Here is a 27,621-nt window from a genome sequence, read left to right as displayed (position 1 = left end):
GGTGCCTCTCTGGGGAAGAGGTTTATGTGATTCTACAGTGAAGGGGGGAGGGGGATGGTGGGCACTCTTTTTCTACCATCATAAAAGCAAGTAACATGGAGCAAAGCCAGAGTTGGGTTCAGTACTTCCTTTCTCTGTCTTTGCTCCCAAAGCAGATCTTCTAATCCTCACGGTACGAGGCTGCCAAGGTGAACTGGGGCGGACACAAACTGTCTCATCAAGGCACGCTCCTTACTTAGAATCATTAGCACTGCTTTGGACAGGGCGCTAGCAACATTTTCCCCCCTTTGGTGTGGTGGTGTGTGCGGGTTGCAGAGTCGGAGGCGCCTGGGTGTGCCTCTCTTAGAGGATAAGTGATTCTGCTAGCGAGGGTCTCTTCTGGTCGGGTTGATGGATGGATGGGTGGATGGATGGATGCTGGGGAGTGACGTCACTTCGCCCCCTCCTCTGCCTCTGTGTGTGTGTGTGTGTGTGTGTGTGTGTGTGTGTGTGTGTGTGTTAGGGTTGTCCTCATAACCCAGCTCTCCTGCCAGTCCGTCTTTAGTCCAGCCCTCTGGCCTTTTCAGTGGGTCAGTGGTCCAGATTCAGGGATTAGCTAGCAGGCACAGCGGGCCTGGCGCTCTCGGCACTGGGACGCACCCACATTCCCACTCACAGGAGAACAACGCGCACGCACGCACGCACACACACACACACGCACACATACACAATCCCCCTTAGAGCGGGGGCACAGCGGATTCCTTGGGATCCCCAGCACCTGATGAGGATTTTAGAAACCACCCAGACAAGGAAACAAAGAGAGAAGCCTTTCCAATTACTTTCTTGAGCTTTTCCATTTAATCCGCCCCGCTCCCCCCCCCCCCCCCGGCCCAAGCCACCGCGCCCCACAACCTCAACCACCAGGCTCAAGCCGTCCAGAGCTCTGGGGTCCAGAGCTCCCCAGGGTTGACCATCCCACCTCCTAGCCCCAGACTCCTCCGCTCCTTCGCGTCCCTCCTTCTCCAGGCGGTCGTCTCACCCCCTTCTTCCCAGCTCCCCTCTCCCCCTGCGGGCCTCAGTTTCAGGTTACCTCGCGTGCGCTAGCTTCACTTTTGGGGGGAAAAAGCGAAGCAGGGGAGGGAGGCGCTGAGGGGGGCAGCCGAGTTGCTATTTGTGGCCAAAGAATCTGCTTTAAAAGCAGCGGCGGCGGCAGCCACAGCAGCAGCGGGAAGGAGGAAACGAGAGGCGGAGGGAAGAGAGGAGACGCGGCCCCGGACCCCCCAGTCGCGAGCGGCTGAGCCTCGAGCCGCGGGAGGAGGAGGAAGAGGAGGAGGAAGAGGGGAAGCAGCCACACCGAGGCGGCGGCGGCAGCTGGAGGAGCAGGAGGCGGAGGAAGCGCCGCGAAGCCGCGGGCTCGGCTGGGCCGAGAGGACGGCCCGGGAAGAGGAGGAGGCGGAGGAGGAGGAGGAGGAGGAGAAGACCGGGTAGGGGTGGAGGGAGGGCGGGGGGACGCGCTCCTTTGGATGCTGGATTTCGGGTTTTTTGGACTCACTCGCCGACTCTCCTTCACTTCTTCGTTCTGGACTGGGCTGGCCGTCCGAGGGCTGGGCGGCGGCGAGCGGATCAGAACACAGGGGGGGGCTCCCCTGGCCACTGCCGCTCTTCGGCGGGATTAAATTGGCCGCCCCGAGGCGACGGCGCGGGCAGGCGCGGGCTGCGCGGCCGTGGCGGGGCGCGAAGGCGCTGGAGGAAAGTGCTGGTGGCGACGCGGGAGGCGGTGGCGACGGCTGCCCGGAGCCAACATGATCAGGTAAGTCCATCGGAACTGACCGATCCTTTCCTCCTTCGTGTTCTGGCTTCTCACTGCCCCGAGACCGCTCGTGCGCCCGGCGGTGGCTGCTCGCGCTTCCTTGGCCGGAGCCACACGCTCCCGCGTCCGCGAGCCCCGCGCTCGGGCACCGGAGCGCACACTTTGCTCTTCTGAACCTCCTTGGACGACGTCCTCCCACGCGGGGTTCACGTCTCGCCTGAAACCCCAGACCCCGGAGAGAGGCGATTCTAGAGCGTTGGGGGTTTCTGGGTATGTGTATATGTAATGACCCCGGGTCTTTTCCTCCTAGGGTGGGCATAGTAGAATTGCGGGTGGTGGTGGTGGGGGGGGTTCTTGGATCCGTGGGGCAATTCCATCTAACTCAGGCTTTCCACAACTGCAGATTTATTTATTTAAGGCTGAGATGAGTGTTTTGAGGAGGTCTCGTTATGGTGAGGGGGCGATTTCTTTTTTCTTTCCTCAGAACTAGTGGGGAGGAGGAGAAATAGCAGGAATCAAAGTCGCCCTGACTGCCATTTGAGGAGGGGGATAGTTAGGGAGACCTTTTCCATGGCAGAATCAAAGCTCCAAGCTCATAGTTGTGCTTCGGGGAGGAATCTGGTGTACTTACACACACTCATTCCATAGGGAGGAAACGCAGCGCAACGCAGAATTTGTCGTGTAGAGTTAAAGTTGTAGGAAAACAATTTAAAAAGAAAGCCAGGAACAAATCAGAGATTGATTTCCTATACATTTATTGTCGATTTTCCTTCGTATGATAGAAAACTTGCCTTCTTTCTCCGCGACATTGATGTTACTTTAAAAAAGCATTAATAAACGAAGCCAGGTTTTCTTTTTAAAGATTAGGAGAAATACTGAACATCAAGTGTGAGTTTGGCTTGCATTAATTGCATGACTTGCCAGATACCCTCTCTATGTCCTAAGTATCTTAGAGGGATCCCCCAGGCTCATCCCACTGCCCTTTCAGTACCTAGGGTGACTTCAGGGGGTTGTTCTCCCCTGTTTTGCCTTTTAAAAGGTAATGATGATAATAATAAACTTCAAGACACAGTGCCAGAGACTTAACAAGTAGTTCACACATTTTGAGCCTCTTAAATAACTAACTAGTAACTGCTTATGACTTGAGACAGATTTGCTGTTGACACTTGCAAAGCTACAAACATAGACTTTACCCTTTGATGTATTCTCTCTGTTCACCCTGTAGCACTTATGGGTAGTTAGCGTTTTTTGACCATCTAGGCTATTCTTTCTCTGTTTCAAAGTACACACTTACCACTCTACTTAAACCAGGGCAAAACACCAAGATTCAAAGCATTCTCATTTTAAAGGATCATTAGATAATACCAGTTGAAGGAGTGTATTTTGTAGGTAACATGATGTTATCCAGGAAAATATTTAGTAGCTATCCTACTTATTTTGTGCGCATATTTTGTTATATGCCTCATTTTCAAGGCTCTGTATATGAACTCTTGAAACAGATATCCTAAGTGGACAATACATTTTTTCCTACTTCTTACCTCCCATAATTATATATTGTACTTTGTTTTCAATGGAGCCAGCAATTCTGTGACAGATTTCTTAAATTCACCCTCATGCTATCAGCTATTATTGTACTTTCAAAGTGTGAAATTGACAAGCTGGTCACTTTCATGAATTCAGCTGTCAGATTGTGTCCAGTTAAAATTTGCTAAAAGCTGTAAATGTGCCTGCCTGGAATTTTCTTTTGTGAAGGAAAGACAGAAAAGGGATGGGAGCCTAAGGGATGCTATTAATTGTAAATCTTTCAAAATAGATAAAACACCATGTGGGTTTTTTATCACTAGCTTTTATTGGGGTACACATTTAGATTTCTATCACTGTAAAGGTGGTGTTTAGTTCTTTATCTAATTGTAAAGAGTGAGCACTTGGCATAAAAACCCTCAGTACAAATGATATAATTGGAATGCAGTTGAAATAGGAAAGGGGCCTATTTCAAATAAAGTTTAATGTAATGAATATTATATTTCTTTTATAATGACATGTAAAGAGCTACAGAATTGACCATTTTATTGGGTAGGTTATGTAATAAAAAATTTCTTCTTGACCCAGTGTGGTTGGACAGTTGGGAAAGTAATGAAAGGAAGCAATATATTTTCATAAGTACACATTGTAGTAGATAATTGCAGATGTAAAACTGCTTAAACTATGAAATACAGTGTTTTGATTTGCTTTTTGATATTCCCATTGAATGAAAACCAAAATATCTCAAAGTGGAGAACTAAGAAATAGATTCCTCTCATCTGCTGCTATTTGCTAAGCCACTAGGGGCCTGTATAACTTCTTAAATCCAGAAGATACCCTGGTATGCAGAAGCAAAACCTTCCTAGAGAGACATTTATGAAAAATCCAGTAGATAATCACTCAACTTTTCTTTTTTCTTTCTTTGTTTTATACATTAAATCACATTCTGATGTTTGTCACAGGAAGACTGAAGGATATTTCAAGGTTTTATTCAGGATTTCTCTGGCACTATCGTTTTCTAAGGGTGATTTTTTTCTTCATTTGGAGTGTAGAATGAAAAAGAGACTTATTTGTGCAAATTTATATATGATCCCAGTTTCTCAGATTATGTCAGAGTATACAGGAAGGAACACTAATACATTTCCTTATTGGCCTGATAAGAATACTATTTGCATAATGTAGGGTTAAAAGATAAATGAAGCAGAATTACTTTAAAGGAAGGACAGTCATAGATTGATGGTGTGATTAAAGGAGCTTTCTAAGGGCTGTACAAGTTTGTATGGAAGGAGACCATGAGGCTGTGACTACAGTTTAGTGAGTACTTCAGGGACCTGGACATGAAGATGCACTATACATCTTTCCAAGTCAGTTTTACAAATTTGAAATGAACCAGCTGTTTTAGTCTTGATTGACATTAGGCAATAAGGTCAAGTACACTTACACTGATCTTTTGTTGATTTTCAGTTTTTTAAACTGACAAGGGGGACTATTTGTAAAAGAGAACACTGCAAACATTTGCATATAGGATTTCTTTCAGACTATAGTTAATATATCAAGCCATTGAGCAATTCTATGCTTAAACTGAGTCTGTAGATAAACAAGAGTTCATTAATAGGACTATATAAGAAATGTGTCATTTGGAAAGAGTGATTCTATGAGGTGATTATGTGTTTTTAAAAAGTACCTTGTTTTAGTTTCAGTTTGTTTGGAGGGTCTGTAGTGGAAGCTTATTTAAGCTATAAGTTGTAATCCTGAGGTTTTTAAAGGTTGATACTTTAACATATAGATAGGTAGATAGAACCCTTGGATCTGGCAAATTTTGATTTCCTAAAGTTTCTGGGAATAAACTTTACCTTTGCTATACTGTACTGAAATTCATGGCCCAAAATATACATTTAATATTTATATTATAAGCCCAGATAGATAAGGTGTTAAGGATAACGACATAAATTTCAGTTTTCTCAGCGTTTTCAAATAATGCTTTGTCTTACTTTTCCCTCATAAATGGAGAGCAGTTTTGGATTGACAAGCTTCATGTGAGTCACTGAGCTGTTTCTTAATCTGGACCTACTGTGTGTCTCTTATTGTACTGTGCATTTGTTTACCTTTCAGTTTTTAATCTCTGTTCAGTTAAATTTCTTGCAAGAAAATCTTTAAGGGAAGCCATTCACTTGGTGATGTCACAAAGGCAATGTTCAGCCTCAAGCAAAGTCGGTGTTTAAAAACATTCTGTTTTGTATTATCAGTGATTTGCCAAAGGAAAACCTAAGGGATAAACTGTTACCTGTGTGAACCACAAGACTGAGAATCCTGTATAACATATCAGATACACAAATTTGATAATGTGGAAGAAGATCCCTAAAAAGGGATTTGTCAGTAAATATCCTTCCAACAAGCATCACTTAAGTATCTGTAATTTTATTGCACAGTGACATTTCTACCAAAGGATATGTTTGTTTGAAGACATTTTCTTTTTTATTGTTGTTTTGTTTTGTTTTGTTTCCCATACCAGGAATTGAACCCAGGCCATGGCGGGGAAAGCACTGAATCTTAGCCACTAGACCACCAGGGATGAGAGGATGTTTGAAGATATTTTCTATGTGGATAATCTCATTTGCTTCCAATAAGTAGTTGATAACACTTAGTAAAATGTCATGGTTGGCTTGCATTTGTTTCAATGGTGAACATGGCCAAATTTCTCCTCCTGTTTTACAAAAGAAAAAATAGTTTCTAGCTCTCCATAACTAAGCCCTTGAGAATGCTAGCTAGAAGAATATATAACTTGTACTTACAATCCTCATTATATGAAATGATAGCCTCAAATGTAAAAGATCAGCCTTTATTTTGCATCATCAGTCTTGGGATGGTCAAAGAGCAAATGCTCATATGTCATAGCAGACTGTGAACTAATGTAACCTAAACAATAATCATGACAGTGATTGGTCACTGAAGCATTAATGATACAGCATTCTTACATGACACGTGTCACAAGTCACCTCTCAGGCCTCAGTCCCTTGTTTCTTGTTTAATAAATTACCTGTACAATCTGCAACTTGTTTCCAATTTTTCTCTTACCATTTTATTTATAAAATGTCTTTAAGATTTAAGCATTAAAGTCATTTAAGAATTATGTTTATATGCATTGCCACACTTCCCAAAGCAACTCAGAGGGGTAAAAAAGAGATTCAAACATCACCATCTTTCCTCTCCTCCTTCTCAAACAATTAACTTAGTACCTTTCCCTTCTTTCTTTTCTCTTTAATCCCAATATATTTAATAGGTTCTTATCGATATTTGTTGATATACCACTTTTTGAAAATTAATGAAATGAAAAAAAAAGAATCTAAAGCTTTTTCATGGCTTTTCAACCTCTCTGACTCATAAATCAAACCCTTATATGGTGTAGACTATAAATTAATAAAAGAGGCAACCATCTGGAAGGCTAAGACAGCCTAATCTGAAAGGGGCTGGGGGGGGGGGCTGGATGTGGCTGGCAGCCTTCAAATACTATGAGAAAACTCAGTTGTTCTCCACTTGCAGCAATCACACCTTGTTCTCCTTCACAAATGGCTGTAGGAGCCCTCTTAGGCTCCTTCGGCATGTGTAATAAATTATCAAGAGCTGAAGTAGCATCTGAGCCTAGACTCTTCTCTTAGTTCTTCGAATTCACTGGCCAGAAAATCTTCTTAACTTTGGTTCTCAGACATTCAGATAGCAATATCAGGAGCCTAGTGACCTTTACCACATTGCTATTTACTGGACTGAAGCTTTGTAAATCAGTCAGTGTCATGAGATTGATCAAATTTATAAAATCTTAATTGTCTTGTTTTCTTTTTTTTCTCTTTTTCAATAGGCTTTGAGCTATGTTCTTTCACAAGGCTGTAGTTAACTAAATTGAGATCTGTGAATTGTGTTTAGAAAACAGTAGTTCTCAGTCTTGCCTTGAGATTTGGAGAAATAGTAGTTTAAAATCAATAAAACGATCATCTGGAATCATTGGGTCATAAGGAATGAGTGACTTCTTGAAAAATGTTGTTGATTCCTTCCTTTTTCTGCTCAGTGAGGAGAAGAGAAATTTGCTTTAAGACGAACTGAGTTTATGACTTGGTTCTGTTACTCAGTACTTTAAAGATCTTGGGAGTATTGAGATAACAGTTCAGAATCTCAGTTTCACCATCCATAAAATGTAGAGAATAACTGTACATACTTCGAAGATCTAATGGAATAAGTGGTAAGGATTCATCTTATTTTAAAGTATCCTGAATTTTTTTCTTTTTAGGATTTCAATCCCAGGATGAATTTAAATCTTGGTATGATTTTAAAGTAAGATATGTTGGATATGGTTGTCTGTATATACTTAACCTTCTAGCATTCTGCCATGTACTTGCTGTAATTATTACTGATTCTAGAACAATCTTTGCCCAGCATGTTCACTGAAGTCTGTGCATATTAGCATGCCATAGCATATTACTTATCTCAGAAAGCTTTCAAAGTAAAAGCTAGAAATGATTTTACCTAGAAGGTACACAGAGAGCATTTCCTTTAAAAGCCAAGGATGTATTAATAGATTCCTGAGGATAGCTGATGTAGAACTGCAGTTTGAGGGAAGAAATGTCTAGAAAAACAGTTAATTAAAATTCTGAACCAAAATAAGTGTTTTTTTTCTCCTTCTCTTCTTTAATAGCAGTGCATCTTAGAAAGCTGCTCAGCCTTTTGCCCAGTGCAGCTGTCCTTTCCTGAAAGATCAGATTTCAAGAGCAATGATGGATGGTGGGTGTCTGTAGCCAGTTGTGGGGTTTGCTCTAAGGTCAAATGTATTGATGGAGGATAGGAATTTACTGCCTTCTGTCTCTCCTTGAGATCTGCCAGTACAATTTCACAGGAAGAAATTAGACTAGACACATCAAATGCTGATCCAGTGGCCTATTATGGGTCATAAACATTTGTTTTCAAAGCTTAAAATACACATTTTCTCTACCCTGATCCTAGTTCCCAGAATCCCAGAAAGGATTCTGTTGATTGTGTACAATATATTTCTTATTATCCATGTAGACCTTCAACACTCTGAAAAATCACATTCTACCTTCTTGTAACAGTAGCTTCAATGAAATATTCTAGGATTTTAGGAGAAAAAAACTGCAATTACTTATTGAAATTTCCATGGTTAAGATAGGTGATTCTTTAGATTTGTAATATTATATCATATTTCTAATATTTATCAGGGTTATTTGGCTAGCTGGGGATAATCTATTGGGAATATTTCAAGTACGTGAAATCTGCTATCATGTCATTTTTATTTTTGCTTGAGGAATGGGGTAAATGGAATTGTAATGTTTCCCCAGAAGAATGAAGTATTTGGAGTAACATCCTGTGGATGAATTTATTTATGTACATTTCTTCTTTGGCTCTCACCTTCTTCATTAACAGGATTTCCTATTCATTGATGTATTGTCCACTATATGACTAACTCTGTCACTGTTACCTACAGCCTTCCTCAGATCTCTGTCTATAGGGCAGCCCCTATCCACCTATCACAGAACCAAGGATTCATGCATAGATGTCCCTCTAAATAAATTTCCTAGCATCTCTGTAGAGTTCTAGCACTAAAATTCTATTGGCTTGATAGATGACTAAGAAATGTGAGGCTGTCTTGTGTCTTAAACTCTTTATTTTGTGCATCCCCCCTTAAATGTCTTCTATCTGTGGCCAAGTCTGCTTTCCTTTCCTAATACCTCATCATCTGACTTAGCTTGTGATGACAAAACTTAGTATCATCTCTTTTTCCTTTCTTTCATTTTTGTCCCAATTTGGTTACCATCTCTTCCTAACTTTACAAAGTGTTGACATGTCTGCACTGCATATATGACTTCCTGTGTGGTCTTTGTGTTTCTTGTTTCTTCTCTTTAATTCTTACTAAATGTTGCTTTCTGAAATGCAAACTTTATCAAGTCTGTAATCCAGTGATAAATACACAGCACAGCAGGTACAGCATTTTGCACCCCACCTCTAATTTGCATGCTCCCCTCTCTCTCTCCTCATCTCCTAGGAACTCTGCTCTTCTATAGTATCAGATTTCTGCTATCCTTGCATAGTCTCTGCTCTTGGACATCTTTTTAAAAAATATATTAACACTGTTTCTAGAACCCTCTTTTTCTTTATCAGCTGCTCTAATTTTCATCCATTGAAATCTTCCTAATTATTGTCTCATTCTCTAATGCTTAGCTCATGTGTTCTTTTTTTTCGCTGAACTGAACTGGAGAGATTTGAGTTGAATCTAATTGAAATCATGAATATGCAGAATAATCATTAAATCTTCTGCTAATGCTCAGGATTCTAAGATAGGTAAAAATCAATATTCCTATGTGAAGAAAAGTATTCTTAAATACTCATTTTCAAATTTCTTTTCTTTTCTTTCTTTCTTTCTTTCTTTCTTTCTTTCTTTCTTTCTTTCTTTCTTTCTTTCTTTCTTTCTTTCTTTCTTTCTTCTCTCTTTCTCTTTCTCCCTTCCCTTTCCTTCCCTTCCCTTCCTTCCCCTCCCTTCCCCTCCCTTCCCCTCCCTTCCCCTCCCTCCCTTCCTCCCTTCTTTCTTTATTTTTCCTTTTGGTACTGGGAATTGAACTTTGAACCTTGGCACTATTGCTTAACATTTTCCTCAACGCTGGCACTCTTCCAGTTGAATTAACCAGCATTTTCTTGGTTAATTGGAAATAAGAGTCAGACTTTCCGTCCCAGTCCAGCTTTGAACAATGATCCTTAGATCTCAGCCTCATGTGTATCTAGGATTATAGGAGTGAGCTACCAGCACCTAGTTTCTTTAATACTTTTGATATTACAGACATAGTAATAGGGGTAAAGAATAAAAATCTCAATAGTCATAGGTGCCAAACTTTACTGAGCACTTACTGTGTGTCAAACGTTCCCTTCACTTCTTTACATTCAGTATCATGTTTATTTTTTAAAAATAACACTTGTAATATTAGATCCTGCCCTGCCAGTTTTTTTTAAAAAGGAAATTTTACCAGATAAAAGATTAAATAATTTTCTCAATGTTTTATAGATAATTGAAATAAAGATAGGACTAAGAGCCAAGACTTTAAGTCAATCATCATGACTTTTATCATCTCTTAACCTCTTCATTTTTATGCATGACTACATTTAAAAAAAAATTCTCCCACAAATTTTGGAAAAGGATATCCAATGACATTGTTGCTATTATGACATAAATTTAGGGAAAGGTTTCAGTAGTCTGTAGGTGATCTACATATTATTTCTAAAGAGTTTGTCTACCCTTAACTCTGTGGGCACTTGCAACATTAAAACACATATATTTGTCCTTATAAACAAGGTTTGGACCAAATGTTTGTTTTTTGTTTTTTTTTCCTTTGGTGGTGGTTAATTCTGCTGCTAATATTTTATGTTTCATAGCCACTGACTTGACTGCCTGAACTCTGGGGTCAGTCCTGGAGCTGAAGTGGTTAAACAGAGTATCTACACCAAAAATAGTCTTTAAGATCACAAAGGTTGGCATTGTCATAGTGCCAATAGGTAAAGGAATCAAAAGCATTTTTATAAAGAGAAATATAGCTCCAACAGGAATATCTGAAGATCAGCCACCCATCAAAGGAATGGAATTATGCCAAGGGACTGATATATAGGCATTCTATTTATTGGATGCCTGCCCTGTGCTATTTTATCTGAAAACCTGTTGTCCATTACAATGTCTTCTAAAATATTTTGTTTCCAGTGCTCACCTGTTAATTTCATTATTGGTAACAAGTGGGTGATTTGATTACTGTTTTCCTTTAATTACACCTACTTTGTGTAAGTTTAGTTTGGAAGGAATTTGGGGCTAGATCTCAGAGGACTATTTTCTGATTAATCATAATTTTATAAACAACAAAAATACAGGATATTATATTTGCTTGATGATTTGTAATTTTTTTCCTCTGACAGCAGGGTATCCTGAAGTTTTAAATCAGATCTAGTCATAAAATAATGTTGCATGGATAATGTGTAATTTCTTTCACGTGTCTTGACAAATCTCAGTATCTTAAGTCTTCTTTGCCAGTGTTTTCAAAATGTTTCTATATGAAAACACTGGGCTGTTTGGTCATATGTTTTTCCACAGATTAATCTATGAGCATAAAGTGTGGGAATCATAGAACAGGACACACCGTCTTCTGGGGGGAATGTGTGCTGAGTGCTTTTCTACAGCTGCGTCCTTAATATGCTTTGCCATAAAAGTTCTCATTAATTAAGGACAAATTTAATAAATGCTCAGAGTTTTTTTTTAAAGAATTCTCTGTGACTGCCTTAAGAAATGATTGCCATCTGGGTGCTGGTGGCTCAAGTTTATAATCCTAGCTTCTTGGGAGGCTGAGATCTGAGGATAGAGGTTTGAAGTCAGCTCAGGCAGTAAAGTCTGTAAGACTCTTATCTCCAGTTAACTAGGAAAGAAAGCCAGAAGTGGAGCTCTGGCTCAAATGTTTAGTTTTGGCCTTGCATGAAAAATAGAGTGAGAGGCCCTGATTTCAAGCCTTCAAAAGAAGTGATTGCTAAAGCTTATTTGAATCTGATTTTTATTATTGTCAGTTCAGACTAGCCTAAACTTGGAATATTTTTACAAAAAAAAAGAAAGAAAAGAATATGAGAGATATTTAACATAACACTTGATTTTTTTTAACATATCATTAAAAATGTTCTATTCTTGGATATTTGGGGGAGTTAATTTCCTTCTCTCCCTTCCTTCCTTCTTTTCATTTGTTTCCTAGCATCTATTGGCAGGGCCTCCCTTAACATTTCTTGGATGGCAGCCTCTCTGAGTATAAAAATTTTTTTCATTCTTTAAAGACAGGATCTCTTATGTAGGCATGTTGGTCTCAACCTTGCCCCTTTCCTGCCATTGCCTCCTGAGTTCTGGGATTACAGAGATGCACAGCCACTGTGTGTAGTTTTGACCTGATGGTAGATATTTCTCTGCTATTCAGGGACCTTGATCTTTAAGAAACTCAAGGATCATCATTCTCACCGTAGAGATGACCCATCTTTTAGTCTGTTGAATGTATATTCTTTTCTTATTAGACTTTAAAGTGTTTAGTATATTTTACCTCTTCCTGTGTTCTTTGCTAAGCAAGCACTGCCTGAGTTAGAACACTACCATGACTGCTATTACAAAGTAAGAAGTCTAGGAGATATTGAAGAAGATATACCTGCCCATAAAGAGCTTGAGGAGTTCTGAGGGATGAGAAGAAAACTGTTCTGATTGTCCGCAAATTCCATACTGGGGGAAAGTAAAAGAAACTCAAGTATGATCAAGTCACCCTCTTGATATTCTGAATGTACAAAGTGAATCATGTGTAGAATATTCTTCCATACCGAGGTTCTTGATATATTCCTTTGAATAATCATTTCTACATTAAAAATGGCAAATTTAATAAATGCAGCTATTGCCTGTTCAGTCACTATGTTTGGAAATGGAATCATAGCCCCTTTGTACAACTACTTAATAATAACAATAAAAAAGAAGTGGTTGCTTAGGTGTATTTGAATCTGTCATATATGATTGTCCAGATATAAATTGAATTGGATGTTTGAGATTGCCCAATGGCTCCTCCTTCTCCTCTGAATAAAGTTGAAATATCCCTTAGCAAAAGGTGCCTGGCTTTTCTTTGAGAGCTCCAGCCAGCACTTGATACTTGATTTCCTGCAACCTTATTATTGTGAATAGCATTCTCCCTTCATTTCTCCCCACTCTCAAGAGACATATGTCAGAGCCATACTGAAGTTCTTCCCACCTCCCAGATGCACACTCTGATTCTTTCTGTTATAATTCTAAGCATTTTCTTCTCTTTGTCCCATTTACCAGAGTTCCCAGAAAAATCAGATATGAATTAGCTCTTGTCCCAAACCATACAGTCCACAGATTTAATTCATACAGTTAATAAGAATTTTTCCGGTTGCTTTTTCAATAATACATTTTCTTTTACTCGAGCCAAGTTCTACTTACCTTGTTCCTTCCCAAACAAAGCCAAATGTGAGTCGACTGTGTATATGCAATCATATGCCACCAGACAAGACAAATCTGCCTTTACATCTGGCTGTGGTAGGAATTCCCAGATGCACTTAATTCTGACACATGGTCATTATTGAACCAAAAGCCATTGCCTGGCATGATGATAGCTCTTATTTGTTTTCGTTTTAAGGGGCCTCATCCTGGCTGCCAAGTGTACAACAGGTGCTTTAGTTTTATACTTGCCAATCTGTTGTTATTCAAATGACCGCCCTAACAGAGACTAATGGTATCTCATAAAATTGATCTCTGTTCTGGCAAGCCAGGCTCACCAGACTCAAAGCAGTAGGAACCACAATGTGGAATTATGCTGGTGGGAACTCAGCTTGTTGAAGCATACATTGTTTTGAGTGGGAGATGGCCTATGTCTGATGCATAGGACACTTGTTTGTGTTTAGCCATGGCTGTTTTCTGAAACCCAGTGCTGTGTGAACCCTAGGATTTTAAACATCTAATCATATTTTAAATGGACACACTGGGTGGAATGGGAACAAGACTGGCTGTGCCAACTTATCAATGAACGGCTGTGCCTTGCCTGTGATGCACAGCCAGGCAGTGTGTTCATGCCAAACAGCTGGCATGAAAGATGGCTCGAATTTCCCAGTTTCCTAAGGCCTGACTTGCCTATTACCAGAGACAGCCAGGAGAGAAGTGTGCCAGTTTGCAATGGGAGCTAATGGTTGGATGTTACGTTCAAATAATCTCTAGGATTTTTTTGACTTTTTTGTTTTGTTTTTCAAGTTTTGTAGGATTCAGGCCAATGAAAACTTTGCCACCAAAGGAAATACTTGTCTGCCTGTCAGTGTATCTATCCACCTGCTTGTTTTTGTGCAAGCTGGGGCTTGAAACAAGTGCCTCTTGTTCTTACTCAGCTTTTTATGCTGAAGTCCAATACTCTACCACTTGAGGCACAACTCCACTTCTGGTTTTTGCAGGTTAATGGGTGATGTGTCTCATGGATTTTTTTCTGCCTTGAATGGTTTCAAACTGTGATCCTCAGATCTCAGCTTTCTGAGTAACTAAGATTAGCGATATGAGCCACCAGTGCCATTTGGAAATAGTCTCTTGACAATAGGCCTTGTAGACTCCTCAAAAGGATGAGTAAGATAAATGTTGGAATTAGTGTCCACAGGGACTAAGAAGTACAATATGTTCTACTTTATCTACATAGATTTTTAGAGACCTCATCTCATCCATTCACTCATCTCCCTTTATACACTTATGCTTTTATACAATGTACACTAAACAGCAATGGTGGGCAAAACACTACCAATGACTATTGGCACTGGCAAATTTCAGAGATATGTATTTTTATGGTTTGGGGAAATTTGTGCTGGTAGGAACATCATTTCCAATAAGAGACTTTTTCATTGTTATATAGAAAATTGCTACTCAAATTCCATCACCTGGGTAAAGCTTACAGGTTCTACTGAGTAGTAATGATAGTTACTAAAATAGGAGACAGAGGTTAGATCCCTTTGTGTGTAACCACTAGACATTTTGCTCCTGTTCATTGAACTCATGTAGTTTCCTGTGACCTAGCATAGAGAACAGTGCTTAGGTTAAGATTTGGCTATTATTGGACCATCTTTTTGTATTATTTATACCCATCTTCCTTGAGAAAGGGTTTGCTGCACCTCTTAAATCATATGCTTCATTATCCTTAATAAATCACCTTGGTATAGCAGACAATGGATTACTGTACAGATGGCTAGTTTCTATGAGAAAGTTTTAAAAGTATGCATCATCTTGGCTCCATTATGAAGAATATTTTTATTTCAGGGCATTTCAAAAATGATAAAACTCTTTAAGGAATATTCCACCCAATTATTCATTTAGTGGCCACTATTCATATTTTTAAATATACTAGATAAAAGAAAGGCAAATGCGATTAAAATTTCTTAACAAATCATTCAAAGGCATATTATCTTTTCTGACTTCAAAATAGTCTACATTATACCGAAGAAAAGACATATAGTTTTATAGTTGGATTTTGTGGTAGTAATGTTTGCAATTAACATTGAGGCAAATAATGAAATAAGCACATAGATCAAAGCTGAACATCATATTACTTACAAAATGGGTGAGGGGGAAATATAAATATTGCTTAGCATAAATTTTCTTCCTTTTGGAATATTTGTGACTGATGTAAATATTACATATTCAATACCTCACAGTAAGGACTGAACACATTTCTTTCTTCTTTTTTTTTTCATCTCAGCAATACTGGCATTTGAACATAAGGTTTGCTACTTGCTAGGCACACAATTTACTACTTGAGCCATAACTCCAAGGCCTTGGGTTTTTGTTATTAGAAAGAAAATACGTTTTTGTTGTTGTTGATGATGATGGGAATGGTTTAGATTGCTAGACTCCTGTCATGTAGCTGAGATGAAAGGTGGATACCACAAAGCCTTGCTTTATGCTCCCCCACTCCCCTCCTGTCCCGAGGCTTGAATTCAGGGCCTGGGTGCTACTCCAGTGCTCAAGGCTAGCATTCTACCACTTGAGCCACAGCTCCATGACTGCCTCTTTTGTGGCTAATTGGAGGAAAGATTGTCCTGCCTGGGCTCGCTTTGAATCATGATGCTTATTAGATCTTGGAATGATGCTATTGCCCCTGGGGTCTTGAGCTCAAGGATAGTGCTCTGCTCCTTGAGCCACAGCACCACTTCTGTTTTTCTCGTGGTTAATTGGAAGTAAGACACTCATGGATTTTCTTGCCCAGGCTGGCTTTGAACCAAGATCCTCAGATCTCAGCCTCTTGAGTAGCTAAGATTACAGGCGTGAGCCATTGGCACCCGGCATGGTTGACTTTTAAGTGGGATGCAAGCCTTGCAAACTTTTTGCCCAGACTAGCCTTTAACTATAATCCTTCTAATCTTAGGCTCCCAAGTAGCATGAGTCACTACACATTGAGGTCTAAATACAATTCTGAAAAATGGGCCATTTTGGACCACATGGTCATGATCATTTCTCCGACAGCGAATGGGAAAGTTGCCAAAGGTTCTAGAAAGGTCATTAGATTAAACTTCAGGTTGCTTTGCTGAGCAAACTAAAACCCTAAGCATTAGAGCAGCCCTAGCTGGCCTTTTTTGAATTCTATGTGCTTGACAGAGTTTTTCTTATCCTGCCACTACTAGGACTCAATATTTTATTGCCTCTGAAAGGGAGTAATATTCACAGCAGATAGAATCAGCTTGGATGAGGGGTCTGGTGCTTTTCTCAGCAAGTCAGGGGAAAAAAGAGATATATCGTCTTTATCCTAATTGTCTAATTTAAGACAAGAAGTTTCCTTACTACTTAAGTAAAATTAAATATAATCAATTGGTGCCAGTGGCTCACACCTGTAATCCTAGCTACTCAGGAGGTTGAGATCTAAAGACTGTGGCTTAAAGCCACCCTAGACAAGAAAAGTGGTGAGATTTGTCTCCAATTAACTATCAAAAAGCTAGAAGTGGAGATGTGGCTCAACTGATAGAGTACTAGCCTAGAGCAAAAAAGTTCAGGACAGTGTTAAGGCCCTGAGTTCAATCCCCAGGACTGTCTCTCTCTCTCTCTCTCTCTCTCTCTCTCACACACACACACACACACACACACACACACACACACATTAAAACTTGGCCATGCTAGTTCCATTGCATGCGGCCAAAAATCACACAGCGCTGTTGGCTATCATGTGGAATAGCTCCTACCTGAAATATTATTACCATTATTGTACAGAGTTCTCTCAGACCTGATGGCTCTGAAACAATTTTGATCTTTTCAAAGTTACAGTGGTAATACAATAAAAGCACACCATTTATATGCTTAGAATACCCAGTAGGATCTCAGTAGGAGAGAATCTACTAGCCCGATGTAAGTGAAAGAGTCTGTGTTTCAGAAATGCATTAGTTCTTAAATAAAGTGAATTGATGGCAGACACTATGCTTTTTGTCTAATGACAAAGTATGTGGTCTCTGATTTTGTACCAGTCTAATGTGGAGAAATAACCTTCCATAGAAATCTAATCAGGAATCAAATGGAGCATTATCAGTTCAACTACATCTCTCCCTTCTGATTTCCTGGGGAGGTGCCTCTGCTTCTTTTCAAGTGATCTTTGTCTTCTTCCATTTTCACCTTAACTATATGGAAGAGATTAAGGAGTGACAAGGTAGTTGAAAGCGGACTCTCAGTAGGGTGATCATGTAGTTTAAAAACCAAACAGAATGCAATGAGAGAGAAGGGAGATGTTCTTAATGTGTTAATAGTTGTCCAGAGGGTTGTCCCAAGCAAACTAGATTGGGCTGATGTCTCACTTCTCCTTATGCAGAGCAGAACTGAACAGAACAGATGTATTTTTGCAAATGTGGCTCAACTGGGCAAGGAAGGAAATGGGGCGATTATATGGAAATGTGACAGCATCTCCAAGCCTACTTGTGGCCTCTTTCCTACTGCCCTTTGGCTTGAATGTAGTGCTCTAGAATTTTATCAGTGATCTAGACAATTTGGTGTCAGATGTAATTAAAGGTGACAAGCACACATCAGAACAACCTGTGAGAACTCACTGAAAGAAGTCTGGGGGCAGAAGAGTACTGCTCGTCTCCACCCCTGGCAATCTGCTAGGAGCTGGAGGCAGAGTAGACAGTACTGAGCCAAATCCCGTAACCCTGGCCTCTCTGCACGTTTCCTACTCCCCAGGCAGAGGTTTAAAGGCTCAATTTAAGATTTCTGCAAAGCTCTAATATAGAACAGCCATGGAAAAGGAAGAGATGTAAGCTACATGACTTTATTTCAACTTGCAGAAACGTAGACTCCTTTTCTCATACTTACACTTTCCTTTTGGTATAAAACTTGAGATAATTGTTCCCTAATGCTTTTCTTCTTTCCTTTGACAACATTTTCTATCACCTCGCACAGGGAATACCACAGATTCTGGTCATTTTTCATGGGTTTGCATTTTAAAGGTACATTATTATTTTTTATTAGTGCAATTATGTCAAGCAGTTATTTTTTTGTAATTATGGTTCAGAAAGTATGTTTGTGTAGCAGTAGCAGAAGATAACATTTGAGAAACTTTAGGTTCTGAAACTCTTTGTAGGTATGCATGTCCACTTTTGTAACTGAAATTAGCAAAATAACTGTATTTTCAAAGGGATAATGATTTTGAAGGCAGTTGGTTAGAAATATGATCAGTTTGTGTATTACACAATCTCTGTAGCTATAAACAAATGACAAACATTTCTTTGGGTAAGGAATTACAGTATACTTGCTGAGGATCTAATAATCTTGTGTTGGCTCAGAACAGAGTCTTTTCATTGACTTGTTTTGGGGTGTGTGTATGAAGTAGTAGGGTCTGAATTCATACCTTTCACTTACCAGGCAGCTGTTTTACTACTTGAGCCATACTTCTACCCTTTTTGTGTTGATTATTTTCTAAATAGCTTTTCCCATTATACTAAGAAATATGATCCTCCTATTTGTGCTTCCCTGCTTTGCTGGGACTACAGGCATATATCTCAGGGCTCAGACATTTTACCTTTCCTGTAACTTGAATGACAGACATACACCAACATATTCTGCCTTTAATGGAGATGGAGTCTCACATTTTCTTACAGTATGTATTTTTCAAATCCTTATGTTTATGGCTATTATACATCCCATCTCTCTCAGTAATTGGGGTGAAATCAAGTTCCTTCCATACTTACCGTTCTAGGTGTTTATGGTCACAAGAGTACTAGGATAAAGAAGGAGCTATATAAGGTAGCCTCACCTTTTCACCACCAGAAAGATTTAATTGTCCAATCCCTTCATCCCCATGACTTTAGTCTTCACTTATAGTATTGTGGGGCACAATGAAAAATTTACAGTTGTTGCTCTAGGAAGGATTCTAGGAATTCTAACTAAAGGACACAGTGATTTATACACAGCCCTGGTCATTACAGTGTTGGACCCAGTACAAGATTGTGCTTAATTGATGGCATTGGGGCTAGAGGCTTGCTAAGTCCGTTGAAAGGACAATTAATCATTTTCAACATTTCATGTCAATATTCGACAAAGATTTAACAATAGGTATGATTATTAATAGAAATTGATGGTTTATTATTTAGCATTTAAAACATTTAACTCTGAGCACATTAAGCTGCAGTGGCAATTTGTGTTCTGAGTAAAGACTAAAAAAAACAAAAAGGGAAAATATGATACTGGGCATGCTCAACAAGTGGCAGAGTAAGAAAAGATAGTGTTGGGCCACTGTGAAATCAGTTGAAATGAAGCCTGAATCATAATTAGCTTTTTTAATGAGCTGCACTAGTACAGTGATCAAATTGTTCTTAACTTTCCAAATTTTACCTATCTATTTGAAACAATGACATTTAGAGAATGTAGAGTCAGAATTTAATTTTTTTAAAGCTACTCATAATATTCTCACCTGAAACAAAATTTCTGACTAAATTTTCTGGACCTTTCTCCTACTTGGTGTGTTTGCTGTTTGGTTCTGTCAGTTAACATTTTAACACAAGTACAGGTTTTTGTTTTGTTTTTTTTGTATTTCTCTTTTCAAGCCTGTCATTTTAAATATCTGCCCAGTATTTCATTAATTAGATGATTATTTTGTACTTATCTCTCACCCCTTCTCCCATTTCCTCCACTTTTCCAAAAGCAAAGTTGTGGTAAACATTTTAGTAGAGATAGTTCTTTTCTAGATTCTTAAAATGCATGTATCTTAATGAGTAGGTGTCACTTGATCCAGAGGTTTGTGTATTGTATCTTTTTGAACAGATTGCCTAGCAGTTTGGTTCCAACTAGCTTGAATGTGAGGATGGTCCTGGCAGTAATGACTAAAGTTGTGGCTTTCTTTTCCCCTTGGTCTGTTTGGAAATTACCATGTAAGTTTTGTTGATGTAGCAAGCAGAATGCTGCTTTACTTTGCTTTGTTGTATATTATTCCTACTAACTCTTTGTCACTTTTATACCGAATATACCTCAGCTATTTATTGATTGTTAGTAATTTTTGAAGGTAAAGGTATTTTGTTTATAATTTTATTGGTTAAAGTATTTAATGATGTTTTTATTTGATATCCCATATTGTATGTGTGTGTGTGTGTTTGTGTTTGTGTTTGTATCTTTGTACTGGGGCTTAAACCCTGGGCCTAGTCTCCATCCCTGAGCTATTTCACTCTACAACTTGAATCACACATTATACTTCTTTTTTTGGTGGTTAATTGAAGAGAAGAGTCTCGTGGACTTTATTTAGAATCAAAAATTTCATTTCTAAGATTTAAATCTTATTTTTAAAATATCTTTTTTCTCATTACTGTTGTATGTCTCTTCTTCCTTTATTCAAATGATTCTCAAATTTAGTTTGAGAAATGCTTGAAGATATTAAATGATTTTGAAATACCATCATGTTTCTCATACAAACTGAGTTACTGTTTTGCCAGTACAAGTCTGACTAGAGCACAAACAAGTTACATATACACAGATGAACAAAACAGCTGTCAAACTAAGTGACTAAAAACGATGGAGCTGTTTTCTGTGTACTTCCTAAAATTCAGTTTCAAGCCCTTTATTAGAAAATAGAATAAAGTTTAATGAGGTAGCTATGTTAATCTTTTGGAAATTTTTGAAAAATGCTGTTCTTTATTAATAGTAATATTGAAACATTTCTAAGCACTCAAAAAAGAGCAATACATTTTGAAAATCCCTTCATTTCTTTGTTTCGTTTTTCTTTCTATCTGGGATGACAGGCACATACTACCATGCCTGGCTTTAGTTTGAAGAACTCTGCTTCAAAAATCATCCATCATATATTGTTGTGGTCTATGGTGAGGTTTTAAGCAGATGGTTTTATTCTGGATCTTTTTGCCTTAGATTTTTCTGGGGTGGATTTTTCTGGCAATCTTTGCTGTTTTGTTCTTTAAAGTGAATTTTTTTTGACCCTTACAGATTGAGTAAAAGAAGCCTAATTTCAGATTTTCATATAATATCATGAATTCACTCTTGTTCTGAAGACCCTTAACTACAGTGAGAAATCTCTCACCATTTATGGAAAAACAAACAAACTACTTTCAAGTGGCAAAATTTTACTTTATTTTGTAGAAAGGCACTATATGGTTTTTCTGTCAAAAGAATGCTGATTTTGACTTAAACATTCAATTCAAAAGGTTAAGAATCTTTTATTTTTAGTGAGGAAAAATATTCAAGACTAGTATTGGTTTTCAGTGATTAACCAATAACTCTGGTATTTTAGAGATGAGCCAGCAGCTTCCTGGCTCTCTTTCTTTGTGAAACAGAGCGTATCTTTAGTTTGTTTTGTGAGTGTTCTATTAAACTATTAAGATATCCAAGTTCTGCATTTTAAGCAGTATTTATTCATGACCTAATTCACAAGGTTCAAGGTCACTAATTTCAATTATACATTATTTTATTACCAATTACCTAATTGCTTATCAATCTCCTAATTTGAATAATAGAACAGGGAACAGTACATAAAACTCAATATTTAAGGACATTAAAAATGGCATTTGTCTGTCAATAGCTCACGCCTTTCTCCTCACTACTCAGGAGGTTGAGATCTGAGGGTTATGGTTTGAAGCTAGCACGGGCAGAAAAATCCATGAGACTCATATCTCCTATAAGCTACTCAGAATAAGCTGGGAATAGTACTGTGGCTCAAGTAGTAGAGAGCTAGCCTTGAGCAGAAGAAACTCAGGGGCAATGCCCAAGCCCTGAGTTCAAGCCCCAGGACTGGCAAAAACCCGAAAAAAACAAAAACAAACACACATAACAAACAAAAAACAAAGGCATTTGGATAATGTTGCATTTAGATTTTTTATCTTTAATTAACCAAATATATACTAACTTTTCACTGTATCCAAGGGATGCATCTAGGCACTGAGAATGCAATAGGTAGTAGCAAAGTTTAGGTCACTCATTTTTTAGGGAGTTTACATTCCAATGTGGAGAGAAGCCTAGTCAATGAACAGTCACAGAGTGATATAGATAAATCAATAGTAAGGAAGAAAACACCATGGCCAGGCAAGGGCCATGAGATGGCCAATGAGTACATTGGATAGATGGAAATCTCTGCTGCCTTAAGTAATGAGGTCAAGATGGAGCTCTAAGCAGGTGACTGTCTGGGAAAGAAAATATCAGGTGAATATACTTGGAGAATAGTGTGCTCAGATTATACTCCTTAGCCCTTGAAAGGTAAAGTTTCTTCTCAGCCTCAATGCCTGATGTTCTTAGTCCAGCCCCTTCCCACCCTCTGTGTCAGCAGCCATCCCTTCCCTGCAGGGCTAGATCCACATCTGCCCTGTGATCTGCCCTGTGATCTGGCTGTTAATGCTGTCAGCCAAGGTGATGTTTAGAAGTGCAGAAAGATCAGAAGTCTCCCCCACCCCCATTGGTCTGGTTCTCTCTTCTCTTTTTTGTTGACTCTGATGCTCTGGGACAATTGAGTATATGCCTGCATCCCTATGTCCTGTGTTTCATGAGCACTGACTTCCACCCAGGGCCTTACAATGACCTACATGGCATCTGCTCGCCTCATCCATCAAGTTGGACTCTGAAGCTCAGCCATGCCTCCCCTTTAGACCCAAGTTCCGCACAAGCTGTGTGCTCTCATTTGTAACATCACATAAATTCAAGAGCAACTCACTAAACTGCCTTGAATAAAGCTATTCTGTATTTACTTGCTTTTTTTCCCCTAAGTGTTTACAGGGCACGTCTGAGATATGTGAGTTTCTTGGTGTTGTCTAAAGCAGTAGAGGTAGGATGACCCAATGGGATGTTTGTGAGCAATGTTTTTCTTTACCTGAATTAGTCCATTACCTAGGTCTCTGGATGGCCCAATGCTTACATTCCTATCATGTCACCTCTTTGACCTTCTATTTCTTTACTTCTAAAATAGGAAAAATGAAAGCTTCCATCACCTTTATTGGTTTTGTTGTGAACCTAAATGAACGAATAGTGTGCCTGTAAGATGAGATCTTCATGAAATAAATCCCCTTTTTTAGCATTGATGAAGGTTCTACAGTTACCTTTGCCATATATTCCTTCTCATAGAAAAGTTTAAGAAAGGGGCTGGGGATATGGCCTAGTGGCAAGAGTGCCTGCTTCATATACATGAAGCCCTGGGTTTGATTCCCCAGAACCACATATGCAGAAAATGGCCAGAAGTGGCACTGTGACTCAAGTGGCAGAGTGCTAGCCTTGAGCAAAAAGAAGCCAGGGACAGTGCTGAGGCCCTGAGTCCAAGCCCCAGGACTGGCAAAAAAAAAAAAAAAAAAGAAAAGAAAAGAAAAGTTTAGGAAATTAAATATATGAACTGAAGAGTTATTAATAATATTTCCAAAGTAAACATAAAGGGCAGGTACTAAGAGGTTCACATATGTGACAAAGTATTTTCTAGGATTATTGCATTTAACATATATTTCATTTATAAAAGTAAACCATATTATGTGAACTTCCAAAGTTTTACAGCTATGCTATGTTATATGTAACATGTTAATTTTCACAATCTAATCATTTGATTTCTTCTATTTGGTCTTGAAAGTTCACTCTAAATGCTACCTCAGGAAGTTGCCATGCTTCTTGTAAAATATGAAAAGAAAACACATTGGCATGCTTCTCTTAATTATTAGATATGAATCCAACTGTGACAAATACTTTCACTATAGTATGGTTAAAAATATAATAAATATAAGTGAATGACAAGTCAAAGGATACTTACTCTATCAGAATACCTTTTGAACATGACAGCAAAAGACACCAGATGTTATTGTGCCCGTGGATAGGTCCTGTCATATGAGAAACTATAAAAATCCGGAATTTAAGAAGTCAGATGGTGAGACAATGTTTTTTTATATTTAAAAAACTAAAAGCATAGATGCCTGTAATCCTTAGCTACCTAGGAGGCTGAGATCTGAGGATCATGGTTCGAAGCCATCCCAGGCAGGAAAGTCCATGAGACTCTCATCTACAATAAACTACTCAGAAAAGGCATGAGTGGTATTGTTGTACTATGGCTCAAGTGGTAGAATGCTAGCCTTGAGCAGAAATAGTTTAGAGAGACAGTGCTCAAGCCTAGAGTTCAAGCCCCAGGACTGGCAAACAAACAAAACTCTAAAATCTTTCTTGAATTTCCAGTATATTTAACCATGAAATGCTTAATTTGTATAAGTGACCTAGAAGATAGATTCTATTTTCCATTAAGGAGAGATGGAACGCTTGGCCAGAGAGCTGTTTTTCTGATTGAATTTTAGTATGTTAAAACAGCATCCTTCTGAGCTAAATATAGGGATGCAGCCCTGTAATTTGAGTGCCTGGGAGGCTGAGGCAGGATGATTTTGAGATAAGAAGCCGGCCTAGGCTATGTACTACCACCACCACCACATACAAGTAGTACAGCTTCATTTCTTTCAATGTGAAATAATTGAAATTATGGTATATCCTGAATCTTGGTTATAAAATCAGGAGAATAATGGAATTTTACTAAAGTGCTAAATAAATAAATTAGAATGGTTAAATATTATTATTATGTATCTTTATTTATTCAACTTGATTCTTTCTGCCTGTCACTTTTTGTAGATCAAAACTACAAGGTACTCAAAAGTAGCCTATCTGCAGTCATCCTACAAAAGGTTCTCGTGTATAAATCAATGCTTCTAATCTCCTGGGAAGTAGTCTAGGAGAATACTGTCCAGTAAGGTTAATTTAGAAAAGTCTTCTTGTACAGTTAATCAAAAGAAACAAAAACTGTTAACTCCCACTTTTAGCGTCTAAACTCCATTGTTTACTTTTTGTACTCTGAACAAATTGCTGCATTGTTACTCTTATTAATGCTTTTGGGGTCCATAGGGAAGATAGCTAGCTACTTATATCAATCATTTTTCCCCTTATGGACAAAGGAAGAGAGTAGGAAATTCATTGCTTTTTGGGGCATGCCAGATAATGAACCGTGGGTATTAAATTGATGAGAGTATAATACGAAGTGAAAGTTGCATTTCTTTTCATTTAAGATATTGTTTTCTGTTCTTCAGGGGTGTGCATAGCTTCTTAGTTCATGAGAAAAACACGAAGCTTCATTTAATCAGATTAAAAAAACAAGGCTAGAGAAATGAGAGAGAACTGGTCTACAGAAATATTGAAAATCTAGCCTCACTCTACAGTGATTTGTTTTACAGTTGAAGGATTTCATATTTAAACTAATCCTCTTTGTGGAGTCTTGTGATCCCGCTGTGTGACCATAAACTTAATGAAAATCACTTTGTTAACAACACACACATAGTGGGTGCAAACACTGGTTAATTCTCTCTTTCTCATACTTGAAGTGCATTGTGGCCTTGTTCATTCGGGCATTTCTGAAATGTTATGTGGCTGTTTTGGTAATTGCCCTAATTGAATTTCTCTCTTCCTTGTAATTCATTGCTAATTTTCTCCCAGATTATCACATGGTAGAGTGTTATTTGATGAAAAAGCATGATAGCTTTATCTGCCCAGGGACTTCTTTTTGTTGTTGGGCTGCTTTGATGACTATGAAAATATACTGTTAGGCACCATCTGATTTTACTGTGGCCTGAGTAATTTTTCCAAAACAATTCCTTTTGAGGTGATGTAAAGATAGACCAAGAGTCTTAGATCTTTAGATCTTTAAATATATTTAGGAACTGTCTAATATATTCATCATTTATCATATATCTAGAGAAACATAGGTCTAAAGCCATCAGTGACTATTTACATTCAGTGCACATTATAGCTCTGAGAAGATTGCAAACACTTTCTATTATTGCTTTTTATCTGTACTGCTGTTTGAATGATTTTACTGGCCACTATCAAAGTAGGAAATGGATACAAGTAAATTATAACTTGTACCCATTTTCAACTGTCAAAAAAGCACTACAGGAAAAATAGAAGGTGGCCTTTGTAAAACATGGTGATTTGGAAAGCAATGTTTGCTAAATTAGTATATGTAAATGTTTTGTGCTATGTGAAACTTTCTAAGATTTTGCAGTGTTTACAATATAGCTGACTCATAAAAGTAATATGTCTAAATGAATAGTGAGGCATTTTCAGAATGAGAAAAATTCATTCAAATTGTGGTCGAGATGTATCTTGTATATTTTTTCCTGAATATTTAGATATGATATGTGTGATTGATAAGGACTTGACATTTTAAGGGATGTAGTGTGCATTTGTAAGCATTCACCTTATCATTTTTTTTGTCCTGAAATAATCACACTTGGTGTATTAGGTTGGAGTGTTTTCAATTGTATGTGGTTGGCCTAATCTCTGGCTCGGCCACTGAACATGTTTGCATAACACATCCTAATGCAATTTCATAATGGTTTCATGGAAGTAAGCCAAGTGTACTTTTACACAGAGTAAGCAAGACTTTTAATTTTTTACCCAACTCAGCATTAAACATTTCCTGACATTCTCCTAGGATTCAATTGATAAATCCAACAAAGATAATAGGCAGAAATAGAACTTGTGAAACAAGTGTGGGGAATCAATTCTGAATCATTTATGTGGTAGGAAGAGAGCAGTTTCTAAAAGAACATTCATGACCCTGCTTGTCATTCTCAAGTATCAGAGCAACACACAAACCACTGTCTGAGTGATGAATGGCTAATACCTCAGCGCTTACCTGCTTTTTGACTTACTCAATGTCAGAGAAGCAGGATCTGCCTATTTATTTTCCTTCCTTTCGTCTCTGCTTTCATTCCTCTTCCTTTTCTGTCCTCCCCCCCCCCTTCCTTTCTTCCTTGCATTCTGTGCATTCCCTGCATTTTGTGTTTACTGGCTGTTGTTATAATATAAAGAAGAGCTGGCTGTGAGCATGGAAGTTCAGAAGCAAAAAAAGCATCTAACAAAGTTAGTTCACCCACCACACGTGTCCATTTGACAAGTGCTGTGAGCTGCTAACACAGCTAGTACACAGGTTCTGTCTCAATGCCTCTTCCTGCAGAGGAGCCAGGGCAATGCCCACCCCCTTGCTTTGGTATTAAGTTGCCCCTCTCCTCATGCTTGGCTGGAACATGCTGTGCACTGTGGCTCCACATGAAGGTCTGGTAATACAATTGGGAATACAGGCTTTTGACTGTAAGGGAACAGTTTTCATTTTCAACTCTGCAGCAGATATTGCAGTACCTGATAAAAATGCAGTTCTAAAAAGTGATTGTAAGCTGGCTAATGGATACGAACTGCATGAGCAAAACAAGTCATGTGCTTACAAAAATGTATTTATTTCTAAAGTATA

The 27,621-nt window shown here is 38.6% G+C and overlaps 1 protein-coding gene across 20 annotated transcripts in view; it reads left to right on the top strand.

The window, feature by feature from the left end:
* The first annotated feature begins 1,486 nt into the window (after window positions 1-1,486).
* Ptprd (protein tyrosine phosphatase receptor type D) overlaps window positions 1,487-27,621 on the top strand; it is a 482,247-nt gene continuing 456,112 nt past the window's right edge. For 10 of the 20 annotated variants that reach the window (XM_048348868.1, XM_048349121.1, XM_048348635.1 and 7 more), the window contains exon 1: window positions 1,488-1,789. The gene's annotated coding sequence lies outside the window, so the exon portion shown is untranslated. Of the gene's footprint in view, window positions 1,790-27,621 lie in introns of all 20 variants that reach the window. The other 10 variants (XM_048348714.1, XM_048348129.1, XM_048347870.1 and 7 more) reach the window with 2 other exon arrangements.

Source organism: Perognathus longimembris, chromosome 1 (assembly GCF_023159225.1).
Source record: "Perognathus longimembris pacificus isolate PPM17 chromosome 1, ASM2315922v1, whole genome shotgun sequence".
Lineage (NCBI taxonomy): Eukaryota > Metazoa > Chordata > Mammalia > Rodentia > Heteromyidae > Perognathus > Perognathus longimembris.
This window is presented reverse-complemented; position numbering and strand designations above follow the sequence as displayed.